Source organism: Macrotis lagotis, chromosome 6, assembly GCF_037893015.1.
Source record: "Macrotis lagotis isolate mMagLag1 chromosome 6, bilby.v1.9.chrom.fasta, whole genome shotgun sequence".
Taxonomy (NCBI): Eukaryota; Metazoa; Chordata; class Mammalia; order Peramelemorphia; family Peramelidae; genus Macrotis; species Macrotis lagotis.
This window is the reverse complement of record NC_133663.1, coordinates 141,806,615-141,817,036: the sequence shown is the minus strand read 5'-3', so window position 1 is coordinate 141,817,036 and position 10,422 is coordinate 141,806,615. Positions and strand designations below refer to the sequence as shown.

General features: G+C 32.0%; 1 pseudogene; it reads left to right on the top strand.

Moving 5' to 3' along the window:
• Positions 1-242: 242 nt before the first annotated feature.
• Positions 243-814, top strand: LOC141491859 (large ribosomal subunit protein uL6-like; annotated as a pseudogene).
• Positions 815-10,422: the final 9,608 nt, after the last annotated feature.

The following is a 10,422-nucleotide window of genomic DNA, read 5'->3' as shown; positions in this document are numbered from 1 at the left end:
CAAAGTACCATGGGACCTTTATTTCTGAGATGTCAACTATGGAGATATTTGAGGAATAATAAAGAACTAGAGAGGTATTTTAAGAGGGGAGAAGACAAAATGTCTGCATATATCTGAATATGAATTTCAAATTTTAGAATACAGTCTTGTGTACTGACGAAATGAACAAATTAATGACATCTTAATTAATATAAAGATGGTTAATAAGTACTCTAGAGCTCTTTGGCCCCTTCACGATCAGGATGAAGACCATTCTAAAACCAGACTGTGGACATTCCAGAAAATGTTGACATTTCTCTGAAGGGTCGGACAGTTATTGTGAAGGGGCCCAGAGGAATCCTCAGCAGGGATTTCAATGATATCAATGTGGAACTCAGTCTTCTTGGAAAGAAGAAAAAAGGCTCTGGGTGGACAAGTGGTGGGGAAATTGAAAAGAACTTGCACCTGTACACACAATCTGTAGTCATGTGCAGAACATGATCAAAGGTGTTAGGGTTTTTGTTACAAGATGAGGTCTGTGTATGCTCACTTCCCCATCAATGTTGTCATTCAAGAGAATGGCTCACTTGTTGAAATCAGAAATTTCTTGGGTGACAAATAAATCTGAAGAGTGCGTATGAGACTAGGTGTTGTTTGTGCAGTTTCTCAAGCCCAGAAAGATGAGTTGATTCTTGAAGGAAATGACATTGAAATTGTATCCAACTCAGCTTCCCTGATCCAACAGGCCACTACAGTCAAAATCAAGGATATCAGAAAGTTTTTGGATGGTATCTATGTTTCTGAGAAAGGCATAGTGCAACATGCTGATAAATAAGTTGGAAAAGATGCCAAAGAGTGTGTCCTGAGGAATCAACACTTATTCAGATGTCACAATAAAAATGCTTTTTGCCAAAAAAAGTACTCTAGAACATTCAGAGTACTAAGTACTAAGAATATGAAAAGAAGTGAGCAAGACATACCATGCCCTGAAGTAATTTATATTTTTAATAGGAACATAACAGATAAAGGAGATGTAAAAAAGGAGAGAGGGAGGGATGAGACTGTGGCAAAATGGTTTAGAAGTGACAGAGAAGTGTTTTAAGAATCTTGGTGTAGAAACCATGCTTTTGTTTTTCTTTCTATGTGCGATTCTTAAAATAGTACCTGGTACATAGTAATCGCTTACTGTGAGGAGAAAGAGGAAAAGGAGGAGAAGAAAAAGGAAAGGGGAAAAAAGAAGGGAAAGGAAAAAGAAAAAAGAGGAGAAGGATAAGGAAGAGGAGGACCAAAACTCAACTCTCAGAATGGAGAATCATAGGGGATGAGTCTGAATTTGGTCAAAGAAGGAAAAAGAGGATGGTCAAAATGAAGACATAATGATTATTTTCCCATCATGGGTAAGTAGCAAACTTTAGCTCCTGAGTGCTTAGTATTAAGTGTCTTTTCTTCTGTTTTTATCTTTATATCATCATCATCAAAATCATTATCATCATTCATCCATACATTGTGAGATACTTATATCTCAGAGATACCAGTTTTACCCTGTACAAGTCCTTTTATATGGCTTTAATTTTTATGTTGAATTTCTCATCACATTTTTAAAATTATTTCCCTTTGATTCTGAAGCATTTCTTCCATTCATTCTAGGAATCCTCCTTTTGCCCTTCTAAGCCTCCAGTCCTTTTACTTCTTTAGATGGATATTAAGCTACATTACATCTTTATTTTAACTATTTAATCTATAAGAAAAACAAGCACCGTATAATCCCTTTAGGTCATGGAAATATCCTCATTGTCTGTTATCTGCTGAAACCGAAATCCTCAGATCTCTATGTTTCTTATAGATTATCTTTATTGTCTTCTGCCCCTGCTAGGGGATCAGATCCCAGCAGCTTTCATATAAGATTTTTAAATAACATTCTTTAACCTTTTCACCTGTTATATGCTGTATTGTCCATGTCACATCTAAAACTTTCAGATTTATATAAATACTTCCTTTAAAAAGGAACTGTTGTACCCCTGTTCTTAAAAGTCTTTGGAAGAAAATCTAACTTACAGTTGCTTCATATTTCTTTATTTTTTCTTTCTACTCTGGATTACATGTTCTTTTGCATCATTACTTTGCCATTATCTTCTATGAATATAAACACATCTGTGAAACCCTAATATTTTTGTGGCATATACAGAAATATAATTTTCATCTGCTCTATAAATTTCCTCTAGTCCATAAACCTCAGGACTAATAAGGGTAAGGGCAATGCAGAGATCTCTTTTATATGAGCGGGGTTCCTGTAGAGTTCACAGAAGTTAATGTAGGAAGCCATACAAGTTTCTGAGATAACAAGGTTTTGGTCAAACAGAGACTAGACAAGGTCATGGATTCATTCTCCTATGCTGTTTTCCTATAGTTCTTGTGACAAATAACATTCACATCCCTTGTTTGAATCAACCTATTTTCTGGTTACATCATATAACTGAAGTTTTATGGCATGGACCTTGTTCCTTGCCAACCTCCCTTTTAAGTCTTGTGATTCTGATTTTTTTTCTTTCTTCATTCTCAGGCGTCACCTCTGATATGATCAATTTGACTTATCAGGTTGTCACCAGTTTTGGCCTTTATCTGTTTTGAAACATCATCTTTTTAAAATTCCTTGTTCACACTCTTTTCCAAATTATACAACAGTAGATGTATCATCTTGACTTGGATACTCTGCTCAGACAAAAATCCTCTGAATACTGTATAATTCTTATGATCAAATCCAAGAATTCATTTAACTTAATAATTAATAGTACAAAAAGAAACTAATAGAATAAAGGCACCCACTGACTCATATGCCTACTCTTTGGTCAATACAAAAATTTATTAGAGGCATCTTAATATAAATTAAGATCATCCTCAATAAAGGCATTAAGGAATGAGTAGACTTTCAGAAGTATTATATTTTAACAATACAATCTTATTAAATAATTGTCTGAAAGACATAGAAATCATAAAATCCAAATGTGATTGTTTTTATTTATTAAAAAAGACGTCATTTTCAGATACATTACTTTTGCATTTTTAAAAACGTATTTTCCCCACTTTAATTTTATTTTTTGCTAGCAAACATTTTCTTCATCTAACTTCTTCCCACTTCTACTGGAGAAAATCAATATTAACAACATTTTAACAAATTTGTATTCTCAAGAAAATTAGATTCTTTCATCGGTCATATACAAACATAGTTGGCTCACTTTGCACCTTTACTCCATATCTAGAATACCTAAATGGAATTGTTGATCCTTAGATGTTTACACTTATTGAATTATTTCTTTTATTCATTGTCTTCTGTTCTGCTCACTAAAACTCAATAAAATAGTGGATAGAGCATGGAATCCAGAATCAAGAAGACCGAAATTTAATTCTGTGATAGATGTTCATTATATTAAGATGTATTTTACTAACATTTACAAATACTGCAGCCCCTATCTCCTCAGAAGCCACAATTACTGAAAATTTAGAAAAGAAGTTCTCATCACTTAATTATTTGGTACAAACAGTTAGCCTTATCCATGGAATTAATATATCTGTTTGACAACTCCATCAAAGTTCCAATGTGTTTTTCTGTCTGCAATGCATCTGAACACTCTTATGTGTCTTTTTCCTCCTAGAATATAAGCTTCTTTGAGTTCAGGAAACTTCTAGCTTTTCTATGTATATTCCCAGTGTTTATCACATATTATATTTAAAATATATTTATTCAGAAATATGAATAAGCATTTCTTTAGAGAACTGTATGACAGAATGAACATGCCAGACTCCATTTCAGGTATTCTTATAGTGGCAGTGAAGAATTATAGTTAGATAAAATGTTTCATTAGTGCCCTTCCAATATCAGGAGAAATCAAGGACTTCTAGAACATTGGCAGATGTCGAGGGGCAAAACTGGGACTGGGAAGGAATGTATGAGGTTGTCATACATGACCTAAATGAGTCATGAGCTGCATTGCTAAAAGAATTTTGTGAAGCAATGAGATCACATACCCTCTTGTGTTTTTGATAAAATTTTAGCAAAAATTCAATTTCAGAATAAAAATGAGTAAATGTTAAACAGCCTAGCACAATTCTTGTAACATAGTTATTGGTTGATTGTATTTGACTTTAGGGAGATTAATATGTCTTTCTGTAATTTTGGTGAAGAAATCATGTTTCAACTTCAAGAATCTCATCTTTGTGAAGTATTATTAACCTTACCAATTGGTTCATCTATTAGCCTTTCTCATCACAATGAATGATGACTATACATATTGAAGAAGCCCATGTCTCACACCATCCAAGAAATAAAAGACATTATTGACATTTTCCTATTTTCTACTAATAGACTAAGGAGAAAGGTGTATATAATCACCATTTTATTTTGTTAATTTAAAAATATTATTAATAATATGCAGTTCCAGTAGGATTTTAATGAAAGGAAGAAGCCAATCAAAGGCAAAATCAAGTATATTCAATTAGCATTACCAAAAGGAATGATTAAATCAAACTTTCTGTCAGTGATTTTTTCTTCCACTTTATGATTTACTTATATGAAGTATATGAATATATGTGAGAAAATGGCATATATTTTAAAAAAATAATAGGGAAAACAAAAATGAAGAATCCAAAGCAAATGAAATTATACTATGCATACCAATAACTGACTGTAGTTTCAAAGCCATTCATTTTGCACTACATTTCCATATACGTCACAGTCACTTGATAAAAGAAGCTCTTATATCATAAGATATAAGATTTTGAGCTCAATAGAACTTTAGAGACCCTTTAGTCCAATGTATTCATTTTACAGATGAAGAACCAGAACCTTAAGAGATGGAATGATTTTCCAAATGTCACAAAATAGCAAGTGTAGGACTCAAACCTAGGTACTTTTGAATAAATTTAGTGTTACATGGCAGAATGTCAACACCAGGTTAAAATCAAAAGAATCTTTCTAGCGCAAGTAGGAAAAAGATCAAAGCTAGGGACATAATACATGAATAATGAGCATTAAATCCAGATATAAAGGAGAAACCTGATGGCCAGAAAACAAGGAGAAATCAGAAACTAGAGATTAGTGATTGAAAAAGTCACAGCTAAGCAAATAATTATTATTCCGGACTTTAACAGAACTTATGAGGTCAAGATGAGAGAATGGACCATACATAGTATGTAATAAGAAAAGTAAAAACACATAGTGAATAGGGTGGAGGTCGAAAATTAGAATTCGGATTAATCCTGCCGCATAAAAGTGTCAGTTGGTCTTTTGTCTTCCTTTTTATTATATGTTTCAAAAACAAATATTCTTGAGAGAATGAACTCCTTAAATACCAACCATTATATTGTGAATTAGCTTATTAAAATTTATGGTAATATTAACATAGTTGAAAAAGAAAAGAGGGTATTTATAAATAAAGGATAGAAAAAGGAAGAAGAGATTTATCCACTTTATCATGTTTTCTAGGTCCAGTTTTGTATATGTGGTCTCTTTCATTTAACATTTTTCCACTCTTACTTAATGGTAATATTGAGAAATCAAAACTTGGAAAGAAGCCTGAATTTTTAAAATGAAAGCAATTGAAATTATATACAGTATGTATGTAATGCTACATTAATTGCATTTGTACCACAACTGACATGGAATAACAAAAAAAAACAATGGAATTATCTTGTTCATTGTTTAATAAATGATATTAAGCTAAAAAGTCATTTTCAACCATTCAAATAAATTATCTATATTTAAAAATTATCAAGGAACTTAATTGCAACAAAATTGGATTCTTTTCCTCTCAATTATGAATACATATATTTGTTTGTATTTATATATACAAAATCATCTTAGCATCAATTTTCTCTCAACACCTGTTGTCTTATTATTCTTAGGCCTAAATACTTTATTTTAGATTGTATTCTATGACAAAAATGAATATTTGTATGCATTCATACATAGAATTTAATACCTCTTTTACATTTATTTTCTTTTTAAAACATCTTAAAATTAAAATCTACTTCTGATATTTTTATTAGTTTGATGACTTACAATATTAATATATATTCATATATATTAACATCACTTAATTAATTAATCTTAATATATATATATATATATATATATATATATATATATATATATATCCTTTCCTATGTCATAATGCCAGACTTTGAAAAGTAAAATACTATTGATGGATTGATTGATTCTTCTTGGACCAACCAAATTGAAATGCATGCTATGAAACTGCAAAACATGCATACTAAAAATTGCAAAACCAAAACATTAAAACTAAATAATACATGCAGTCCCAAATTGATTTAATAATCACCAGAGACTATCATATCTATTTTCTAAAATTATGTTTATCACTTCTTTCTTGTTCATTTTATATTTATCTAGATCTGAAAGAGGGTACATTATTAATTTTATTAACTATTAAATGTTTTACTGTTTATATCTTTCCAAAATATGTTTAACTTCTTTCTTTACTTTTTGAGATACTTTGTCATACATATGTGTATATGTACATATATAAATATGTGGATGTTAAGCACTGATATCCATTTATAAGTCATGGTACATTTTCTTAAACCATTTTTAAGTTTTAAAAAGCAATCTATTTTTTCTTTGCCTAAAATTATGATTGCTTCCTCTGTTTTTTTTAAAGTTAGCTAAGATATATTATTTTATCCTAACTCCTTCTTAACTGTGTCTTTCTTTTAGATGTGTTTCTTGTAAATGACATCACTTTAGATTCTTCTTTCCAATCTTTTATACTGTTCTTTTCAGGATTATAGTTTAGTTTATCCTCTTCATCTTCATAGTTCTTTTAGTCAATTATATGCTTCTGTCTATTCTTTTTTGTCATACTTGTATTTCTCTTTATTTTTGCTCCCTCTTTTTTTTAGGGTTTTTTTTTTGTAAGGCAAATGGGGTTAAAGTGGCTTGGCCAAGGCCACACGGCTAGGTAATTACTAAGTGTCTGAGACCGGATTTGAACCCAGGTACTCCTGACTCCACAGCCAGTGCTTTATCCACTGCACCACCTAGCCACCCCAATTTTTGCTCACTCTTTATGAACAGTTCTTCCTATTTGTTTGCTTTTAAAACCTGATATCCCTTCATTTGTTTTTAGGATTTGTTTTGCTTTTGTCTAATCTATTGCTTAATCTCACTTGGAACTTATTCCCTACTTTCTCCTTTTATGTTCTCTATTGTCTCCTTGTTCAGTTGATTGTACTAGTCCACCAAATTGCGTGTGTGTGTGTGTGTGTGTGTGTGTGTGTGTGTGTGTTTGTATGCTTATGTGTGTTTTACTATTATTTGACCAATGTACTCTACTTACTCTAAGATATGTCTGAGGAAATTCAAGGGATTAGGAAAGCAATTGGTTGTTGTGAGACTTGCAAATCACACTGACTCCATCTTGTGACAATTCCAGTTCTATTTCTATTCCATTGTATTCTAGTTCTAGTTCAACTTCTACACTCTGAGAAAACTTTATTCAATTGTATGAATTAGGAGAAAACTTAATTACAGTGCTTGAATTTAGGCCTGCTTGGCTGTGAGGCTGGATCACTTCTACTTGCTGCTTAGAGATCCTTAACTGTGGACCCAGGCTATACTGACCAGAAATCATAACCAAAGATTGATGCAATGGATTTTATCACAGTTGTATATCTCAAACAACCTATTTGTCTTATCAGAAAACTGTAGCCAAGAGAATAATGCACACATTAACAACAACATTGTGAGATGATCAATCCTGATGGATACAGTTCCTCTCAGCAGTAAAGAGAACTAGGACAACCCTATTAGACCAGCCATGGAAGATGCTATCCCCAGCCAGAGGAAGACAAACAATACAGAATAAAACAAAACAAAACAAAAAGCCCTTCAGAATCTGATGAACATTACCTTCACTTTTTAAAAAAAAATTTCCTATCTATCTCCCTTAATGCTAATTCCCCATGCTGAAATGACATAAATGATTATGCACAATATTAACCTAACTGTTCACAACTGAGGGGAGGGAGGTGGGAAGGGAGGGTAGAAGGAAATTTTCTAACTTAAAAATATACATGTACATATGATTAATGTTAAAGATTTTCATAACATGCATTTGGAAAAATAAAATATCAATAAAAAAATCTGTCCTCTACTGATCAATCAATTTTTTTCCATTTTCCTTTGATTGTTTATAGATGCTTGGCCATGTTTTCTGAATTCAAGTTATTATACCTATCCCTTCAGAATTTGAATTGTCCCTAATTTTCACCCAATTAGAAATCAGATTATCCAATGTTGTATTGCTTGTATTGGAGGTCCAGGCCTAAACTAAAAAACTTTAGTCCCACTTTGTTAGATAACTGGAAACTACCAATTAATCATTAAATATGATCAGAAGATCAAAACTTTCTTTTCTCAGTCATTTCATATTTTACCTTGCACACAATTCTTCATTAAAAATAATCATTGTTAGGGGAGATGATGCCCAGATCTTAAGGGCCAAAGGGGCATAGATGCTACTCTGTTCTTCTTTCAGATGCTGATGTCAGAGAACAATAATCTCTCTTAGTTGTTAAAGAATCTGTGTCTTTGTCTCTGTGCCTATGATCTAAGTATAAATTGCTAAGACTAAACTTGATTCAAAAATGATAAATAATGCTGTGACCCTATTCTGACTCTGTGATCCTAATCCACTAATAATGGCCCACAGCTCTTGCCCTAGGTATCTGCCTGTGTGTAAAATGTGTGACCTTATGCTACAAAGATAACTAACTGTATTTACTCTTTAGAAAGCTGATAACTATTCTACCAGGCTCTTGTCCAAGATCTTTTTTGATATAGATTTTGAAAAACTTGCCTTTCTTTGCTTCCTTCTATTCAGCCATTTTGTTTGATGTCTCAAATCACATTTGATTAAGGAATACAACAAATTATTAAATTGAAATCAACTTTTATTTAAGCTAAATTTTCACAGTTCTTTCACCTGATCTTCTCATTGGATGGTTTTCAATATTCAAACTATCATGGCTGCCCTTAGCTAGACTTGCTTCAGTTTTTCAGTATCTCCTAATACACAATGCTCTACATTGAACACAGTTTTGTAATGCGGTCTGAAAATATACATATATATATATATATATATATATATGTATATATATGTGTGTATATATACATATATATAATAACATGTAACTACTACCTGTTTCATTCTGCACAATACTTTTTGTTTTGTTTTGTTTTAGGTTTTTGCAAGGCAATAGGGTTAAGTGACTTGCCCAAGGCCACACAGCTAAATAATTATTAAGTGTCTGAGGGCAGATTTGAACTCAGGTCCTCCTGATTCCAGGGCCGATGCTCTATTCCCTGTACCACCTAGCTGTCCTCACAATACTTTTAGTAATTAAATCTAAGATTGAATTATAAATCTTGAACCAATGTCCCCAAGGCATTTTCATATGAACTGAGGTCTGGTTTTCTTCTTCTCATCTTGTATTCCTATATGTGATTGTTCAAACCTAATTAATGGAATTTCCCATTTATTACTGTGAAATTTTATTTTGTTAAGTCATATCTATCATTTAGAGACTTTCAGATTATAACTTTCTTATCAACTATCTATTATTTATCCTAGATTTATAGCATTAGAAAATTTCACAAGAAGATGCTATGCACTTTGTCTGAATTATTTTAAAATGATAAAAAAATAACAGTATGGACAAAGACAAAGATGATTCTCCAGTCTGCTTTTACAACTAATTCTCAGTTCACATAATAATAGTATCAGTGACACAACCCTAAATAGCTTCCAACTTTCCAGAATTTGTTTATTCATCTGTAAAAAAAAGATAATACTGTATTGCCTACTTCACACAAATAGAGTGGAACAATACTATTAAAGTTAACCTACTTCTGAAAAAATTATAGAACTTTAAGTTGTTAGCATTTATTTCCTTTCTTATCCATATGATGATGTTGTTTGTTCTTCATTCTCAAAGAAGTCCATGAAATCAAGGAAGTATTGCCATAATATGCATATGAATTGGATTTACATAAGGGGATCCTTTACTATGTTCTCAATCTTACTTTGTCTTCTGGAGCTATCTGAATCCAGTGTTAAGATATGATGAAGACAACTGGATATGGTCCTGAATGTGAGACAATCAGTCGAGTGTTGTGTTCAAGGTCACAAAGTTTGTGTCAAATGCTTGAGGTCTCTTCTGAACTCATACCTTCCTGACTCTGGGTTGGTACTCTATATACTGCACTACCCAGCTGTCTACAAGATAGATAGTATGGCTATCACTGTTCTCATTTTTCAGGTAAGAAAATTGAAATGCAGAAGCGAAAATGATTTCTTCAAAATCCATAATAGATAATCATTTCAATAAATTTAGCAAAAAGCACCAGTAACTAATTACTTTTCATTT